We start from the raw sequence: 18901 nt of genomic DNA on the forward strand, positions 1-18901 counted from the left end.
TGGTGCAAAAGCAATACAAATCTTTAGTAAAAACTGTCCTTCAACTTGTGAATTTTGATCGATTCTCAGAAAACAATACTGACCGCAGCACCAAGGCTCATCTCTCAGTTAACCAGGACATCATGTTGGGGGAGCTGTCCATGTTCTATTGCACGCAGTGTCGCTCAGCTCTGTGGGGTTGATTAAGTGTATTCAAATTATTTTGAAGCTTGGAGGTGGTAGTGCATGCCTTTAATCCCAGCACTCAGCAGGCAGATCTCTGTGAGTTCGAGGCCAGCCTGGTCTACAGAGTGAGATCCAGGACAGCCAGGGCTACACAACACAGTGAAACCCTGTCTCACAAAAACAAAAACAAACCCAAAATTGTTTTGAACTCATATTTTCAATTTATTATGATTTTTTAGATTACAGCCACATCGCAAAGTCATTCCTAGAGTATGTTCTATTTTGTTGCTGCTATGACAAAATTCCTGAGAAAACTTAGAGGAGTGTTGTGTTTTGACTCATGGTTTAGGAGAGTTAGTTCCATGCTCAGCTGACTCCATTGGCTTCTCTTATAGCCAGAGCCCCTGTGGCTGTCATCACAGAGGCCAATGAGTCTTTGTAGAATTAACTCCTTAAGTTGTGCTTTTTCCAGAAGGCTGGTGCCCCGAGAAGCATTAAGACCTTAGTAAACAGCCGTCCCTCTCATCTCCAGCCAGGATTATTTATAGAGAGAGAAGGCTTTGGAGATAAAGGCGGTCTGTCATTTCAGGGCTCCCCTTTGAGCCTCTGCCTAGGAGGCTGGCCACAGCTCTGAGATTTGAGATGTCTATGCTTCTCTTGTTATCCTCCTTTGCACTCTGGCCTCATTCTGCGGGTGTTTGGGCTCAGACACTTCTCGAAATGCTCCACCTGTTTAGTTTCGGCTGGTATCGACCTTGCACTCCTTCAGGGCATCCTAGGGAGTGGGATTAACTCAGAAACAAAACATTGATAGTATGTAAGTAATAAGCTAGAGATAATATGTACACACAAATTCCCTTTTACAATGTGGAGTACAAATGTGTCTTTATAATTGTCTTAGTTACTTTTATGTTGCTGTGATAAAACACCTTGACCAAAGAAACTTCTAGAAGAAAGAGTTTAGTGGGGGCTTACAGTTTCAGATGGTCCATAACCATCATGGCAGGAAGCATGGCAGTAGGCAAGCAGGCAGCCATGGCACTGGATCAGTAGCTGAGAGATGACATCTTGATCCACAAGCATGAGGCAGAGAGGATGGGAATGGCATGGGATTTTGAAATCTCAAAGCCCATCCCCAAGTGACACACTTCCTCCAACAAGTGTCCAAACATATGAGCCTATGGGGGGCCATTCTCATCGAACTACTACGATAATACAGAGTACAAAATTGCTCCTCTTTGTCTCACCTGTCCCCTGTTTCCCGCACTCCAGTAGTGACTCTTATCCATTACATCTGCAGTTTATGAAAGACATGCTCACTGACGTTTATGACCAGTGTGGAACTCTCCAGCACAAAGTTGTACATATCAGAGTACTCCACATGCCACAAAAAGCAGTTTTGACTTGGTGTGAAATTATTTAAGAAACTATTTAAGAAACGTGTGTGCCAGAAACAAAAGTAAGAGCCAAGGTTAGAAGACACTCACTGCATCAGGTAGCCTCAGATAAAATCATTTCTCTATAACCCCTCAGCCTTGGTTACTTTTGAAATGGTTGGAATAAATCGACTCCATTTTTTTGCTATTGGCTTTGAGACACGGTCTCCTTAGGAAGCCCAGGCTGGCCTTGAACTTCTAACCTCCCTGCTTCAGCCCTGCAAATAGCCAGCATGACTTTGTGTTGATTCTGACCTCGTTGTTTGAAGCATTAGTCTTGTATCCATGCGTTGAATTTTGGAATTTTAATAACCTTTATTCAGCATACACAGACCATCTTTAAGTTGCCGCCTTCTCAAGCCTTGAATGATTTGCTCAGATGTTTTCCAACATGCTTAAGCCCACTGGGCTTGTCCACATCTTTCCTTTCCCATTTTGGAAAATTATAGTCATTTTATCTAAGGAGAAAATTTTATTTAGCGATATAAAATCCTTCCTTTTCTGTTCCGTTTTCCTTACCCAAAACTGCATCCTCAGACTAGTCTTCTCTGCATACCTCTTCCTTCTCGCTTGCTGTTTCCTCTGTGCTGTACTTCTTCCCTAATATCGAAAGAGAAACAGAAGAAACAAATTCGCCTGCTTTTATTAAATGAGAATTGAGGGCGGGCGGTGGTGGCGCACGCCTTTAATCCCAGCACTCGGGAGGCAGAGGCAGGTGGATCTCTGTGAGTTCGAGGCCAGCCTGGTCTACAGAGTGAGTTCCAGGACAGGCACCAAAGCTACGCAGAGAATCACTGTCTCGAAAAACCAAAAACAAACAAAAAAAGAGAATTGAGTCCAAATTACAATTTTGAGATAGTATATCAAATTAACATAATCTGTTCACACATCATTAAACCATGCTTTTCTTGTTTGTTGTAAACCCTAGGCAGACTTTACTTGAAATTTTTTAGACTCTTTCACACTTTCTTTACACAAAAGTCTAAGTGAAAGAATATTATATTCCAGGGAGAGCTGGCCAAGACGGCAGACTGGACAGAAAGCTACCCTGTGTCAGAAAACAGGCCAAACAGAGAGAAAACACACAGAAAATCTTCCTATATTAACTCTGTAATTACCGTTTGGGACACAAAAGACATTTGCAGCCAGGCGGTGGTGGCGCACGCCTTTAATCCCAGCACTCGGGAGGCAGAGCCAGGCGGATCTCTGTGAGTTCGAGGCCAGTCTGGACTACCAAGTGAGTTCCAGGAAAGGCACAAAGCTACACAGAGAAACCCTGTCTCGAAAAACCAAAAAAAAAAAAAAAAAGACATTTGCTCCCCTGATGACTTGGGGATATACAAACAGCTGCTTTTTAAAAATAGAGGTATGAGCTAGTCAGATCAATTTATCAGAACATGCCCCAAGAGGCTGTTTCTGGCACTAAGGCTGTGTCAGCCATTCTAAAAGTCAGAGCCCCGAAACAAGCCGGACAACAGAACAGAGTGGAACAGAACGGAACACGTGCCCACACGGCCCATAACCTGGGAATGAAAACAGTACAGAATACACTTTGAAATCAAAGACCAAACCAACTTTAACCCAGGCACTGAACCAGAAAGCTCCACGATTCCCTTTGTGAAGTGAAAGCAACATAGTCTATGTGCCAGGGTCCCGGGAACCAGGAAGCTCCCCAGTGGAGCCACTTAAGAGTGTTCCAGCCCGGAACTCTGGCTTCCCAAGTCCAGGCATCGATGGTGATGCCTCATTGACTCGGGGACTTTTTGGGTGGTCTTGAAGCCGTCCTTGTGGAGCTGCCAGAGTTTACCAGACCTTGTGCTGTCTGTGACCAGATTAGCCAGTGAGCAGTGCCGAGGACTGAGTCTCTAAGCGCACTTTACTCAGCAAGCTGGGCACCTAAGGCGGCGGGTTAATGTCTTAAACATGCCGCCTACATCTCAGCTGCAGCCGGCAGCTTATTTGAAAGTGCGGGGTGGGGATCAGAAGAAGCTGATCCTTGCGGAGCTCAGTTTTGCTCTTCCGTCACGTTTCTGCAGCTTGTGATGCCAGTGCGTTTCTTGTTATCCTTGCCTTCTGCCTCATCTTGTGGATGTCTGGGCTCAGGTACTTCTTCTAACACCGGATCGTGGCTGACAGTGTTCACCTTGTATTCCTCCAGGGGCAACTTGTTTGGCTGGCTGGTGGTGAGAGGGTTAAATCTGAACAACAGTTAGCGTGTAGGTGCTACAGTTGTAACAAGATGCAGGTGCACATCCCTTTATACCAAACGGAGTAGGTGTATTGTTGTAATGCAGAATATAAAAGAATATAAAAGCCATCTTTTCTGTCCCATACCAGTAAGGCAGAACATGTTGGCATCAGAAGTTTGTTGTAGAGGAGAGTATTGACATCATGGCAGACAGGAGGGAGAGAGGGAGGGAGGAAGAGAGTGAGAGTGAGAGACTGCTCTGTAACAAGATATACCCCCCAAAGACATGGTCCCTAGTGACCTACTTCCTCAGACACCACCTCCAAAAGTTTCTGTTGCTTTCTAATAATGCCATGAAATTATGAGTTCATCAGTAGATTAATCCACTGACTAGTGGGGTAAAGGTTTTAACCCATGAGCACAGCCATTTGTATAAATAGAATTCAACTCCAAGCTACCACCTCTACCATCCTCATCCAGGTTCAGACACCACCACCTGTCTCTCTGGCATTATAATATTCTTCTCAGTGACGTCCCTACTGCCACCCTTGTCCTGTACTGTATGCGCCACACAAGCAGAAGGACACTTTGGGATGGGACCGAGACGAGACAGGGTGGCACAGAGCTGAGGTTGGGCTGAATTTACTATGCAGCTGCGATTGGCCTTGAACTCCTGACCTTTTCAACTCTGCTTTTCAAGGGCTGGGTTTGAAGACTTCTACCACCTAATTGAAAATGTGAAACAGCTCATGAGCATTCTTGTCCAAATCCAGATCCTTCCGTCACTCAGCATACATCCCGCGTTCTCACTGAGGTCTGCGAAGCGCCGTGTGGGCTCTGTCCGCTAGAGCGTTCTCAGCGATGGAAGCATCGCCCTCTTTGCTGGCCACTGTGGCACCACAGGCAGCTGTTAACACTTCTGAGCAGCCTACAGCAACTGAGAAGCTGATTTTGAATTAAAGGAGATTTTTACATTTACTTATTGTGTGTGTGAACACACGCACAAGCCTCGGTACATGAAGGCCAGAGGAGGACTTGCAGGAGTGAGTTCTCTCTCTCCTCCCACCGCCTAGGTGCTGGGGGTTAAACTCGGGTCCCTGCGTTCCCCGGAGTCACCTTTACCCACTGAGTCATTCCCCACATCTTTTTTTTAAGGACTTTTAAATTTTATGTGTGTATTTGTGCTTGACTTATATGTATGTTCACCACGTATGTTCAGGCACCCAAGGAGACCAACGAGGGTATCACATCTCCTGGAACCGGAGTTACAGGCGCGTGTAAGCCAAACAATATGAATGGTGAGACTTGAACCCAGGTCCTCTGCAAGAACAGCAAGTGCTCTTAACTATTGATCTCCAGCCTCCTGATTTAAAAAAAAATGTTAAATTTCATTCCATTCTAACTAACTTAAATTTAAATAGCAGCATGTGTTTACTTATATTGGACAGTCCAGCCTTCCTCCCGGACTTGGCCTCCTACTCATTCATTCACACACTTTTCTGGAATAGATGCTGAGTATACACCCTTCCACTTGACAAATACTCCATATGAGATGTAGTCCCATTCCTTCCAATTCATTCATTCATTCATTCATTCATTCATTTTGTGCGTGTGTAAGAGCAGGTGTACCACAAAGGCACATACATGGAGGTCAGAGGACAACTTTTGGGAGTTGGTCCTCTCCTTCCAATATGTGGGCTCCAAGGATCTAACTCAGGTCTTCAGGCTTGGCAGCAAGTGCCCTCAGCCACTGAGCCAGCTTCCTGGCCTCATTTTTCTCTTTCATTTTGCTCCAGGCACACTGACTTTCCTGATGCTCCTTGAACATTTAAGCACATCGTGCCCATTGTACTTGTTTTTCTCGATGTCTGGAGTTCCTTGTCCTGGTTATCAAATGTCTCACCCCCTCATTTTGTTCTGGTCAAATGCCATCTCTTCATAAATGTTTCCTGAACAATCTACCCACAAAGGCATCACCTGTGGCTCTCCACCTCAGCCTAATTTTTCATCCTGACATTTGTGAGTGCCTGACACGGGCTCATCCTCCCTCTCCTCTATTAGCTTATAAGCCTCTGAGGGATGGGAGTCTGGGTCTGTTCGCTACAGTACATCCTATGCTCAGATGTGGATTCAGTCAGCAGCTGAATGTGTTCATTAGAGAAACAGGCCTTGGCCGAGAGTAAGCACCTAAGTGGCGTTGTATTGAAAAGAGGCGGACAGCTATCAGAAGTTCCCAAGCATTGAGTTGATAGTGATGTTGGGGACGTCTGTGATATGAAGGAACCTACACAACAGCCTAAGGACCAGTGGCAGGTGTTTGAGCAGGCTGTGGGTGACAGGGTCAGGGTGTGAGTGTGGTCTACAGAGGTCAACACGGAGAGCAGGAAGTGAAGGAGGAGAAGACTTCCAGAGAACAGCCCATGTAGGGAATGATTTGGCTGAGAAGACTTGGGCACAGTGCCCAGGTCAGGGCCTGGAGGGAGGACGTGGAGACCACAGGCAGACAGGAAGCATCCTCTCCCATCAGACGTAAGGTCTCCTGAAGCTGAACCACAGCTGCTCACCACAGACCATCTGGCCTAAGACAAACTTCTCAGGATGCCTCCCTCTTCTGGTAAGAGCTGGCCTGTTGACAGTGATGCTCTAACTGTGTGCTGTTTGCCTAATGTTTCTTTCTCTTGTCCACATCCGCTCTGCGCCCTGCCTCAATTAATTAAATTCTTTTGTGATGAGGAGCAAGGAGTCCCTTTGGGCTTCAGATCTAAGCTGTGTTCTCCTTTCCAGCTTCACCTGTGAGAAAGGAGATATTTGATCTCTCTTTGGTCTCTGTGTCTGTTTCTGCCTTAGAATCTGGAGATGGGACTCTCTTGGGGACCTTGACACCTGTAGCACCTGTGGTTCAAAATGCCACTCTTTAAAGAAAGAGTGGCCTCTCTGTGTGTCTCTGTGTCTGTCTCTGTGTCTCTGTCTGTCTGTCTGTCTGTCTGTCTGTCTGTCTCTCTCTCTCTCTCTCTCTCTCTCTCTCTCTCTCTCTCTCTCTCTCTCTCTGTGTGATTTGTGCAAGTGCCCATGGGTATGCTTGTAGAGGCCAGAACAAGACATTCCACGTCATCTTCTGTTATGCTTTACTTTATTATTTTTAGACAAGGCCTCTCAGTGAATGAGAAACTCACCATTTTAGTCTGGCTGGGTAATGAACTCTAGGTCTCCACCTGGCTCCAATCCCCTCCCTCACCCCTACCCAATGCTGGGGTTATGGGCACGCAGCCATGACTGGCTTCTTATGTGGGTGCTATGAATTTGAACTCAGGTCCTTATGCTTGCAGATAACCACTGTTACTCATGAAGCCATTTCCCCAACCTCAAAATGCCGCTGTTTCTAAAGCCTTCCCTGGCTCCCAGAGACTGGAGCTCCCTCTCCAGCCTACTATTCTTTCTTTCCTTTTTTTTTTTTTTTAAAGATTTATTTATTTATTATGTACACAGAAGAGGGCACCAGATCTCATTATAGATGGTTGTGAGCCACCATGGGGTTGCTGGGAATTGCACTCAGGACCTCTGGAAGAGCAGTCGGTGCTCTTAACCCCTGAGCCATCGCTCCAGCCCGCCTACTATTCTTTGTGCACGCTTGACAACAGGGTCAAGACACCAGGCTGTCACCGTATTGGACAGCAAGTTCCTTTAGCTTCCAGACTCTTCCTTATCTGTCCCCTCAACTTTCAGCTCAGAATAAGGGCCCAAGAAGCCCATGAGTGGAACAGCTGGCTACGCCTGGGGAGACAGGGTAACATGTACACTTGGGCAGAGTCCTAAGTCAAGTTTCGTAACGATCATAAGAGACAGAGCCTGAAGGCTGCTTAGTCTTCATGTCCTCCTCTTTACCTCTCCACTAATGAGTTGACTGGCCACACTCAGCTGTCTAGGTGGTTCTACTGGGGACCATCAGCTTTGGATGAAGAAATTCAGGCACTACTACTTAAAACCCATGTACTGGAATGGAGATGAATGCTCAGTGGGTAAAAACACTTGTTCTGAAAGTATGAGGGTCAGAGTTCAAATCCTCAGTACCCATGTAAATAGCTGAGCATGGCCATGGATGTCTGTTACCCCAGCATTGTAGGGCAGAGACAGGCGGGTTCTCGGGAGCTTGCTGGCTAGCCAACCTAGCCAAAATAGCCTAACCATTTCAGTGAGAGACCCCTCTGTCAAGACAATAGGGCAGAAAATGAGAGAGAAAGACTAATGTCCCACTCTGGCCTTCATATGCACATGTGTGGGCATGTGTACCCACATACACACATGCATACATCTCACACACACACACACACACACACACACACACACACACACACACACACACACACACCATGTATTTTGGGTCAAAATATGCCAAATATTGTAAGACATTGTAGACAACTGAATAACAATTACATATTGTATATAAGAGAATTATTTTGTTAGGTTTTTTTGGGGGTGATGGTTGCACATATATGCAAAGTCATATATATACACATATATGTATATATTAGAAGTGTATGCAGATGAATTGACAGGTATGCTAATATAATGTCTGAAATTTACCTTAAGGCTTTTGAAAATAACCAGATGAGATATGAAATGAACAAGGTTAGAATATCAATATATTTTGAAGGCAGGTGATAGGTATGTGGGATTTCATTTTATTATTCTTTCCTTTTATTTTTGTACGTCTGAAAACATTTATCAAGCAAAACTCAGCCACTTGTTCTCTCCCCTCATGAAGCTGAGAGGGTCACCCTCCGTCCAGTGCCCTGTGCTCTCTCTATGTACCAGCGCAGTAAGAACCCACAGATCTATTAGTGAGACAGCTTCATTAGGAACCCTCAGATTCCACCTTAAAAAATGAGCTGATGTCAGTAAGCTTAAAAAGACGATGCTGTGAAAGGTCAAAAGGATTAGGAGAACCGAGAGGGGGTCTGCCCCTAGACTAGGGCGTGACCTTCATCACAGTGAGAGAATTTCCCGGCCACAGAAATAGCCACGTGAACCACGGTAGATAAAAGCAGGAGCTTGGGGCTCTGGGTTTTGCTGGCTGTGAGCAGAATTTGCTCCCCTCCAGGGCTTCACACCAGAGCCCAGGCCACACAGCAGTGGGAGTAATTAAGCCAGGAAAGGTCATCGATCCATAATTCATGTCTAAAGGGCTCAATTTAATCATCAGCCGCCTCTCCACTTCCTTACCGGTGCCCACCTCAGTGGAGAAGGAAAAGGGCCACCTGAAGGCTGTATCCTCCCCTTAGAGCAGATAAGGGCAGTTTCGGCTGTCAGTCTTTGCTATTCAAAGGTGGGTAAGGTGTTCCCCCTTCTAGAGGACTTTATCAAGGTCACGCTCTTGAATTTGAGGTCATTCAATAGACCATAATCAAATCCAAGTGATAATCACATTGCTGCCGTTTATTGAGCACTTAATATATGTTAGACCCTCTCCAGGAATTATTCCAATTCAGGAAAGTGGTCATATAATCTTCATTTTACTGTTCAGGAAATGGAGGTTCAGATGGGCTATAGACACTGAATAAATCAGACACGATTTAGATCTGTCTCTGACCAGCTCCAAGGCCCACGCACATAACCTCTCCGTGTTTTGCCAACTAGAATTGTCTTGGACTTAATAAGAGAGCCACCCAGTGCCAAGTGAGGTCCTTGTGGTCTTCTTTTAAGTTGTTATTGGAGAAGTCAGAGTGGCTTGCTCAACTCTTCTGAAAACGGGCAGAAGCTGGAAGGAAGTGAGGACTTCTGCCTTGCCTGGAGCCCTCTGCTGTCACCCATGTTGGGCCCTCACAGCACAGCATCACACCAGCAGCCCTGTAAGCCGTTCTGAACCTTCACAGGTGTTGGTGGCAATTGTTTCCTGGGACCTGACTTGCTTTGTGCTGGCCCAACTCTACCTGTTCCTCGTGTCTGGGTCCTGCCTTTGGTCTCCAGGAGCCTTTAACATTTGGCTTCCTTGTACAGCACAAGCCACCACTTGGGTGTTGCTGGAGAGCTTGTGGCAAACTCTAGGGACCCTCTTCCGGTTGTTCAGTTGGTACTTTGAGGACTCAGCCTACTGGCTCATCCTCACAGGGGCCTGGGCCCAGGAAAGGTCTGTGGGCATGGAACCTGGTCTCTCTGGTCAGAAACAGATCCAGAAATGATGGCTATGGTAGTGCTTTCCTTAGAGTTCTGGAAATTTTTTTTTTCAAATGCCAACTTGCTGTGGCATGCTGAGAAAAATCAAGGAAGAGGATTCTGGTCTTCACTTGGGTAGGGGAACTAAGAGATGGAGCAGATGCCCTGAGAAGGACATGGAGGTGGCAGCAGGACCCTAAAGTGACTCAGGTGGAAGCAACTGAGGCCATTAGTTCAGGGAAGATGCTTTGCAGGCATGGAGCCCACTGGGTAGTAACAGCCCAGAAGATTTCTGGAGGCCCGTAGTGCCAATGTCAGGGAGCCAAAGAAAGGAGATAGAGATGGGGTGTGTCTGCCAATCTAGGTAGCCGAGGTCTGTAGGAAGAGCTCCAAGATGTGCCTAGGGTCTTCAAAGCAGCTGTTCTTAACATATGGCCAGCTTTAGAAAGCCAGCTAGAGGATGGCGACAGCCCCTCCCCCACAGCAGCTCAGCTTGAGATCCTTGGTGGCCTTCACTTCCCTTCCTGGCAAGGAGGAATTAATTAGACACCGTCACCACCTCACAAACTTTGAAACTCCCATCTTGGCTGAGCTACCCAGATGGAACTGCTTGAGTACCTACCTACTAGGCAACGGACACTGTTTACCCAGTCACTTTTTGGGGTCCTTGTCCAGGACAGTTACACCAATAGAAATAGCATCCTCTAGGGGAGGCTAACTCAAATAGATGTCAAAGAAGGAAGGTTCCATGCACTGCCTCTGGGTCTGGCCCTGTGGGAAGAAGAGGGAGTACTGGAATGGAGGGTCTTGTAGAAATGTTTTCTTGGCTAAGGAACTGTCCTAACAAAGTTTGAGGAAACCCAAGAAAAGCATTGCCCAAGCACCATTCCCAACCCAGAAGCTGGATGCTAGTGTTCAGTAGCCCAGAGGCTCCCAGGATAACCTTTCCCTCCCCAACTCACTCACAACTAGAATAGCTTCTGGGGAAAACAGACACTTTTCTTTGTGGTGCTGTTTGGCTCTAGCGTTTCAGTGGGATGAATAATGAAAGTCCCCTGCCATTCTGGCTCCCCACCCCAGGTGAGCACAGCTGTGAGGAAAACAGTTGGTTTGGGGCAATTTTCATGCACAAGAATGATAAAGAATTGGATAGAGGCAAACAGGCCATCCAATCCACCTCCTGCTGGGGTGGCAGGCTCCCAGACTCTGCGGTCTCCCGTGGTCTCCCTGGGCTCTGGAGCTGTGGCTTGCAGCCACCTCCATGCCTGCTGCTCTCGCTGCTGCAAGAGTTCTTGGAATCCTGGCCCTGGTTCCCAACCTTCTCCCCTGAGCTTGCCTCACGGAGCCATTTCCTCTTTTCTTCTCCTCCTCCTGAAGTCTTCATCTGCCCTGTCCCTAGGGGCTAAGGTGAGCGCCAACCCACCAACTGGCTTCCTGCTTGCCCAAGCAGCCCACTCTGAGGAAGCACCCTTAGGGACAGAGGTCTCTGTGATTATCTCGGAGTTTGTAACCGTGCCCTGTTCCACTCTCCTGGGGAATGCTAAAGTTTCCCAAAAGCTGGATAGCCACCGCTAAAGGAGAACTTCAGAGTATCTGTCAGATAGATACATTCAGGAGTGTGACCGAAAATTCTTGTGTGTGTGTGTGTGTGTGTGTGTGTGTGTGTGTGTGTGTGTGTGTGTGTGTTAGGGGAAATAATTACTCAGAAAGAAACAAAGTCTATCCCATCAAGCTTAGCTGTTGTTCTTAGAAACAAACACAGCATCACCCTCCCACAGCATAGCTACCCAGCCTTGACTCTGGCTGCCTCCTCCATGCTGAGACAGAACTCCTGTTGCCCAGACACTAGACAGGATCTCCCGGGCAATGGATCATGCCTCCGTTCTCTACCACTCTCTCAGCCCCATGGGTGCTTTGTTAATTTGGGGGGGGACAGAGAGTCAAAATGTAGTTGACGATAGCTCCCTCCTACATCTGTCCCTCCCCATGCTTTCTCTACCACCTCACCCCCAGGTCGGGGAAGGAAGAGGTTGAGAAGAATAGATGTGGAGAGAGGGAAAAGCTCAGAGAGGTAGAAATGGGGGGTGGGGTGGGAAGGCAATTTTGCATTCCTCATTAGCAGCACTAATTGCACAGTAATGACTTTGTGTTATTATCAGAAATTTATCCTGGCAAACAGTCAGCTCCCCAGCAGACACACACTTGCCTCACAGCGACAGCTTGACACTCAAGAGAATGAGCAATTTCGTCTCTAAAAGAAACTTCTTGAGCCCCGAATTCTGCTGTATGTGCTGAGAGGTTCTGAGCCTGTGCCTCCAGCCTCCTATGGGGACGTTACTCTGAGGCAGAAGGCCAGGTTGAGATCTCCCCCACAGCTGAGGGAGCCTGAGCACAAATATCTGAGGGCCTGGGGTCCCCTCTCTCACTTGGTTCTGGAAAGGAAGTCTGCTGCCTTCTCTTTTCCAGAAAGTATTTGTTTTGGCTTGAAATATTTAATCCTGGAATGTTCCCAGTTCCTTCTAACTCAAGTCACCTGGCAAAACAAGAAAGATAAAACAACTCAGAGTGCTCAAAACAGTTCCCTTCCAAGAAGCCTGCCTGATTTGCCCTGGGAAACCACTTTGGAGTCACACACACACACACACACACACACACACACACACACACACACTCATATCCTCACCCTACACAAGATGTGGACCTGATGTGAGCCACTAAGCGTTTGCAGACTGTGAGACAGGTGAATAGGGGTTGGGGATTTAGCTCAGTGGTAGAGTGCTTGCCTGAAGCGCAATGCCCTGGGTTCGGTCCTCAGCTCTGGGGTGGGGTGGAGGGTGGGAAAGGACAGGTAAATCTTGGTTTAAGAAGTATACAGGCTAGGAAGTGTCTTGTTAAATGCCATGCCAAAGGAGAACACCTCGTGCAGTGGGATGACGAAAAAAGTGGACACCCGAGTCAGCTCCAGAAGTCCGCTGCCTGTATACCAACTCATGGCAACCTCTCAGTACCAAAAAAAGGGGAGCAGCTTCCAGCATCTCCACTCCATTAATAAGAAAACAATGGCACAGAGAGACTTAGCAACTGGCCCATGGTTGCACCAATATTATATCATTCATTGGTCACAAAGTTCCAGAGCTTAGAGCAGCCGAAGGAGCATAGAATCATGCAAAGTGGGGTGGCAGGCAGGGAGGGGGAGATGCAGGGATTGTTCCTTTGAGACCACAGCTCAGGGAGCCTATGGAGGACACCAGCGTATAGAGAAGCAGCTAGACAGAGGGACAGGGGGAAAAAAGGCCAGGTCTAGAGGGGCTTTGTCTGCCCTACTAGAGAGAGCCAAAGTTAACATGAAGGGCCAAGACAATCTGGGGAATTTTGAGAATGAGGGTGGCATAATCATGTGATGTCTTGCAGCATCCATGATCCGGAGGAAGCATGCTGAATGTCTAGACTAGGGTAGTGAGGATGCTTCGGAGAATCAGAACAGGACAGGGCTTCAAAACACTTAGTGATTAAGGAGGCCCAGTGACTGACTGTGTGGACACAGACGAGGGAGAAGGAGACGTCAGGAGGGTGCTCAGTTAAGACTCCAGTTCAGTTATTGTCTTTCTTTAAGGAGGAAGATCTGGTACACAAAATAAAATATAACTACCAGCTTGGATGTATTGGATGGGAGAGACCTAGGATCGAGTTGTTTAGAACTGGGAGTTAAAAACGCACATGCGGAAGCAAGAAGAGAGAGTCAGGGACCCAGAATGAGAGGTCCTTGGGATGTGGGCTCTGGAGTGAGGTGGCCTGAGTTCCAGCCTGGTCACTTGGCCCCTGGAAGCTTTGGCTAATAGGGCCGTTGTGAGGATTAAGGAAACAACCTAGAGCCCAGACTGTCTTAAGGGCTCAGGGAATGTTTGATGTGTGTGTGTGTGTGTGTGTGTGTGTGTGTGTGTGTGTGTGTGTGTGTGTGTGTGTGTGTGTTGCATTTTATTTACTTCATGTGCACATGCATGTGTATGTGTATGTCACAAAAGTGTGCCACAGTGGTCACCTAGAGGTCAGAGGACAATGTGCAGGACTTGCAGGAGTCAATTCACTCTTTCCACCACACAGGTTCTGGGGATCCAACCCAGGTTGCTAGGCTTCTCAATAAGTCTTTACCTGCAGGGCCATCTCACCAGCCCATAGTGCTACTATTGATAATAGTATTGTTGCTGGGCATCATGCATGCCTGTAAGTTCAGTCCTTGGGAAGTGGAGGCAGGAAAATCAGGAGATCAAGACCACCCTAGGCTACATATCCAGTTGAAGGCTAGCCTAGGCTAAACAAACAAAAACAGTATTGTTTAACATTTGAAGTTCAAGAGGAGAATGGGCCACTTGGAGAAAATGTACAGGGACACAGGAGGAGAGCTGAACCCCGGAATAAATGGAAAGATTGAGAGCGGAGAACTTAGAAGGATGGAAATTTAGAGAGGATTGAGCCACAGAAGTTTCCTGGTCAATGCAAACATGGGCATTTGTACAGCATAGAGGTCAGAGAACTCATTTTAAATCAATTTCACTTGCGGCCTCTCTCCACTGCAATCCAGTGCTCTCCCTCAGGATAGCAGCCTGCAGCAGAGCTCCGGGAACTGCATATAGTGTGGTGTATTTGAAGGTTGCCATGTACAGGAAACAGGACTGTGTCTCAGTTTCTGCAGACTGGGTCTCAGTGAAGACCTTAGTGAGTGCTGAGAGAGGGCACACAATGAATGAAGACACAGGCTCAATTCTGGTTCTGCCAGGACTTTGGCTGAGAATCCAAGGCCTGTTATTTTACTCTCTCTCTCTCTCTCTCTCTCTCTCTCTCTCTCTCTCTCTCTCTCTCCCTCTCTCCTCTCTAAGGTATGGGGGGCTCACCAGTGAGGTGAGATTAACTAATACACCTTACTCTTAGGGCATCTCCCTCACAGAAGTTAACACCCGAGACTGCCTTGTCAAACGCCTCTCCCTTTACAAATGAAGCTTTAGTAAAGGAAAGAGGTGATGCCTCAGCCAGTTATTATACTCCAGCAAACAGCAGGAACATAGATGCTACCTGGGGTCTTGGATAGGAAAAGAATTTGATCCCACAGTGTAGAGGGAAACTATAATTTGGCAAAACAGCTTTGTTCTTTCCAGGGGCTCTGGCCCCTTCATTCCGTGGGAGATTTCAAGCCCTTGATTTGCTGTCTGAATTCTATCAAAATCCAGGATTAAGACATCTTTTGGCAGGCCTTTTCTAACATGTCACTTTAATTACTTTGGACATTTTATTTGGTTTTCTTTCATTAGTAGAACAGCCAGAGTCTTGAGATTGCAAACTCTGGGCAGGCTCCTGGGGAGAATTCCAACACTGAGGCTGTGCTCTAGATCCTTTCCTGGAAGCTGAGCCCTGAGCACCGTACACATCCCAGGTGTAGCCGAGACTCTCCAGGCAGCTCCTGGAGAGTCCCAGCTCTGCTCAAAGTCAAGCAGTCAAGCATGTTTGGAGGAGGAGGAGTTGATCAGCCCAGGTTCCAACTCTGGGCTTTATCAATGACATTGACTTCCCTCCAAGCCAGCACCTAGGTCCCAGAGATCTTTGCAAAGACACACAGAACTGAATCTTCCATTCCTCTATAATTAATTTATGAATACCCTTTACATATAAGAAAGTCTATTGGAAAATATCATAACCTTTTAAAGGAAAATATAAAAATTTCACAACCCTACCAACCTTCTTTCAATATGAAGAAGGAAGAGGCATTGCCTGTGGTCAGAGGGTCTGGGAACCACCTTCCTCATAACAGTTGAGGACTGAATGAGATAATTTCCTTCTTGGCTGTTTTCAGGGACTAGCTTAGCCAATGAGTACAAGTTAGCCTCTGAACACTACGCTTCCTGGGTGACCCTCTCTGATCTCGGAAAATACCTCAGAAACCATGGGGAAAGGGAGGTAGAGAGAAGAGCGTGGGCCCTCAAAGCTGGGGTCTCTGTGGCTCTGACTTACTTGACAAAGCAGTGAGCTTCCTTGTGTCTAGTTGCCTGTTATCTCTCTCTGCACGTCAGACTATCCACCTTTACATCTCTGCCGGGGACTGGAGAGGCTGGGGGCGGGGCTGGGGAGAGGGCTCCCTATTTAGAAACGGCACTGAGATGGAAAGATGATATGACACATCAGTTCATGTCAAAGGAGCTCACTCTTCCCGCCTACAGCATTAGCAATTTCTTACCAAGGTTCAAATTTAAAAAAAAAAATTATATGGACCTCATTTATTTTATTTGTAGCATAATTCAACAAGACACCACTGCTCTGAGTAGGGTGGGTGCCTGCCCCAAGGGCAGAGAATGGGGGTGGGGGTGGGGAATGTGCACTTTGGCTATCTAGGGAGAGGATGACAAAGGCCTGGGAGTGGGAGACCTCTGGTTTCTGCTTCAGATCTCTCATTCTGCCTCAGGCCCCTTGTCTAGACCCATTCTGTACTTCTGAGCAGCCTGGTCCAGGGACCCCAGATTCAGACAGTTCTGGCCAAAGCTAGAAGATAGCTGGGGGAGGGGAGGGGAGCTGGGCACGTGGAAAATCATCCTCTGCTTCTAGCCTTGAAGGGCCCCTGCTTCACAAGGACACTGAAGTCTTGACGGTGGCTGGGACTGCCCTAGGCCTCCTACTACCCTGTCTGATGTCCCTGTTTGGCATTTGGCCATATTTCCCATGCTCCCCCCCCCCCCTTCCCCATGTGTAAGCCCACACTCAGCATAGTCTTTCTCTGCAGGGTTGAGTGGTCTACAATTCCATTTCTTTCAACCTTTTTCCCTCTGGCATTTGGGTGACGCCCTGGGAGTCTGAATCTGGTTTCTTCATATGAGAAGACTTTTAGATGTGTTTGGGAATTGGGGCCTGGGGAAGGGTTTGAGAGATCCAGGAGAAGGTTTTCTTCTGTTTTGATACTGACTAGTCACCACAGTGGCATCAGCAGCTGATGGTGAGGCAGGAAGAGACCAGCTAAGGTGAAGCATGTCATAGTGTACGAAGAAGTATTTTTAGTGTTGCTTTCTGAATGTGTGCCATTGTAGGTGTCTGACTAGGTTTCTCTGTATCTCCTACCCCCAGTCTCTGTGCCTGTCTCCTCTATCTCAGTGTCTCTGTCTCTTTCCTGCAGTTACTCTGGCACCAGAAGCCTGGAGCTCCGGCCTCTTCCTGCAGCCCTGTCAGGGCAGAGCCTCTTTCGCTCTGTTAGGTTGAGAAATGCCAGAGATGCAGAGCTGCCTGCGGAGTGTGGAGGCTGGATCCGGGAACAATGAGAAATTATCTGTTAATTCTCAGCTCCTGCCACCTGCTCTGCTCCAAACAGGCTCCTTTGCCTTTAGTTTAGAGGCAAATTCCCCCACTCAGTGTAAGCAAAATATTGATTTCACTGCATCACAGACCTGGGCCCTTGGAAAGTTGGTCCTGTGTTTTTTCATTCTCTGCAAAGACAAAACAAGGCGCTTTGTTCTGCGAAACGTCCCCAGGAACTCGAGAGGGGGAGGGAGAAATCGCCGCTGAGTGAGAGTTGCCGTAAACACTGGCAGAGAGCAGCTTTCCATTTGTGTTTTACATAAACACAAAACCCCCGCTTGGGAAGCTGCTAATGAGCATGTAGCCTGGAGCCTCGGAACTCCGATCTCTCCTGGGGGCTGGGGTTTGCTCTGGCCGTGGAGGGGAGGATGACGGGGAGTCTTGGGTTCCTCAGGTGAGTTGAAGGCAAGTGGAGAGGCAGAAGCTTACCTGTTGTTGAGACAGCAACCCAGCACCACCGGCTGAAGGTGGTCCAGACTGCACAGGGTCTATGGATCAAGCCTCCTCAGTCCCTCCCGCCCGAAATTCTACATCTCTCAAAGGCAGATTCCAGGGACCCGGGTGGAAGCTGAGAACTGGCTATCGCCCCCCCCCCCAACCCCCCCACTATTCCCTAACACGGTGCGCACAGGCTGGTTGTTCTAACCGAGCCTTCAGCACCACGGACAGGGCCTCAGTCTTTCCCTTGCTCTATCCCGCCCTCGCTGTCTGGGGTTTGCAACTGTAGGGGCCAGCTGATGAGGCTGGGGCAGATGGTGCACCATGGGGATCGCCTGGAGCTGGCGCTCCGAATCTCCTCCCTCCGAACCTGAGTCACAGCCCAAGCCACTTCCAATTAGCTTGCTAATTCGGAGGAAAGACCCTCCTCCCCGACCACTCTCCCTTGCACACACCAGCCCTGTAGTTGGCAAGCGCAGGGGGCTCCGGCTAAAGTTTCTCTCCCAGATCCCACCTTAGGAAGGCGACACACTGATGATAGGTGAGGGCAGGAATCTACCGTGATAGGACATTACAGGGCTCTGTCCGCTGGCAGTTAGCAATGGCTGCTAGATTTCCAGGGCTGAGTGAAGCATCCCAGCCATCCTGTTTCAGAGTTTATTTCCTATTTAGTTTTCGGTCTTTCTGGCTCTTGTTATATAAGCTTCATAGAAAAATTTATTATTTCTGGTGGGTTTGGTCTGATGCGTGAAGGTGGGTCTGGTGGGAACCGAACCCCTTCCTGAAATGCTCCCCATTCCTATTCGCCAGAAACTTTCTCCTCCCGTTGCCATGGAGAGAGACGGCCGCTGCCTCCGTCGCCATAGCAACGTGCGGGTGCCTTGGACCACAAGCTTGCGGGGCTCTGAAAGTCTTCTTTACAGTTCCCCTCACTCCGCAGTCTTGGGGTCTTCTATCTCCGAAGCTGAGACCCGGCAAGTCTGGCTAACTTCTCCTGTCAACAACCATGGCAGGGTCCTCCCGCCGTACAGTCAGGCCATCCCTTTTTATGTTGTGTTATTGCGATGCCCACTTGTGTAGCATTGTGGCAGTTTCCCCAACGTTTTCACAAGTACTACCTATATTCTCAGGGAGCTCACGAAGCACCAGTAATCATTACACCTCTTTTACAAGAAGGAAAAACTGAGTCCCACCG

At 47.9% G+C, this 18901-nt stretch overlaps 1 long non-coding RNA gene across 1 annotated transcript; it reads right to left on the reverse strand.

The window, feature by feature from the left end:
- Window positions 1–363: 363 nt before the first annotated feature.
- LOC128106406 (uncharacterized) lies at window positions 364–17832 on the reverse strand. Its single transcript, XR_008216697.1, has 2 exons — window positions 3177–17832; window positions 364–2201 (listed from the first exon to the last, which is right to left on the reverse strand). It is a non-coding gene; the product is annotated as an uncharacterized LOC128106406 (long non-coding RNA).
- Window positions 17833–18901: the final 1069 nt, after the last annotated feature.

The sequence above is a fragment of the Peromyscus californicus genome, unplaced genomic scaffold (genome assembly GCF_007827085.1).
Source record: "Peromyscus californicus insignis strain IS unplaced genomic scaffold, ASM782708v3 Scaffold_9__1_contigs__length_137607984, whole genome shotgun sequence".
NCBI classification, from domain to species: Eukaryota; Metazoa; Chordata; class Mammalia; order Rodentia; family Cricetidae; genus Peromyscus; species Peromyscus californicus.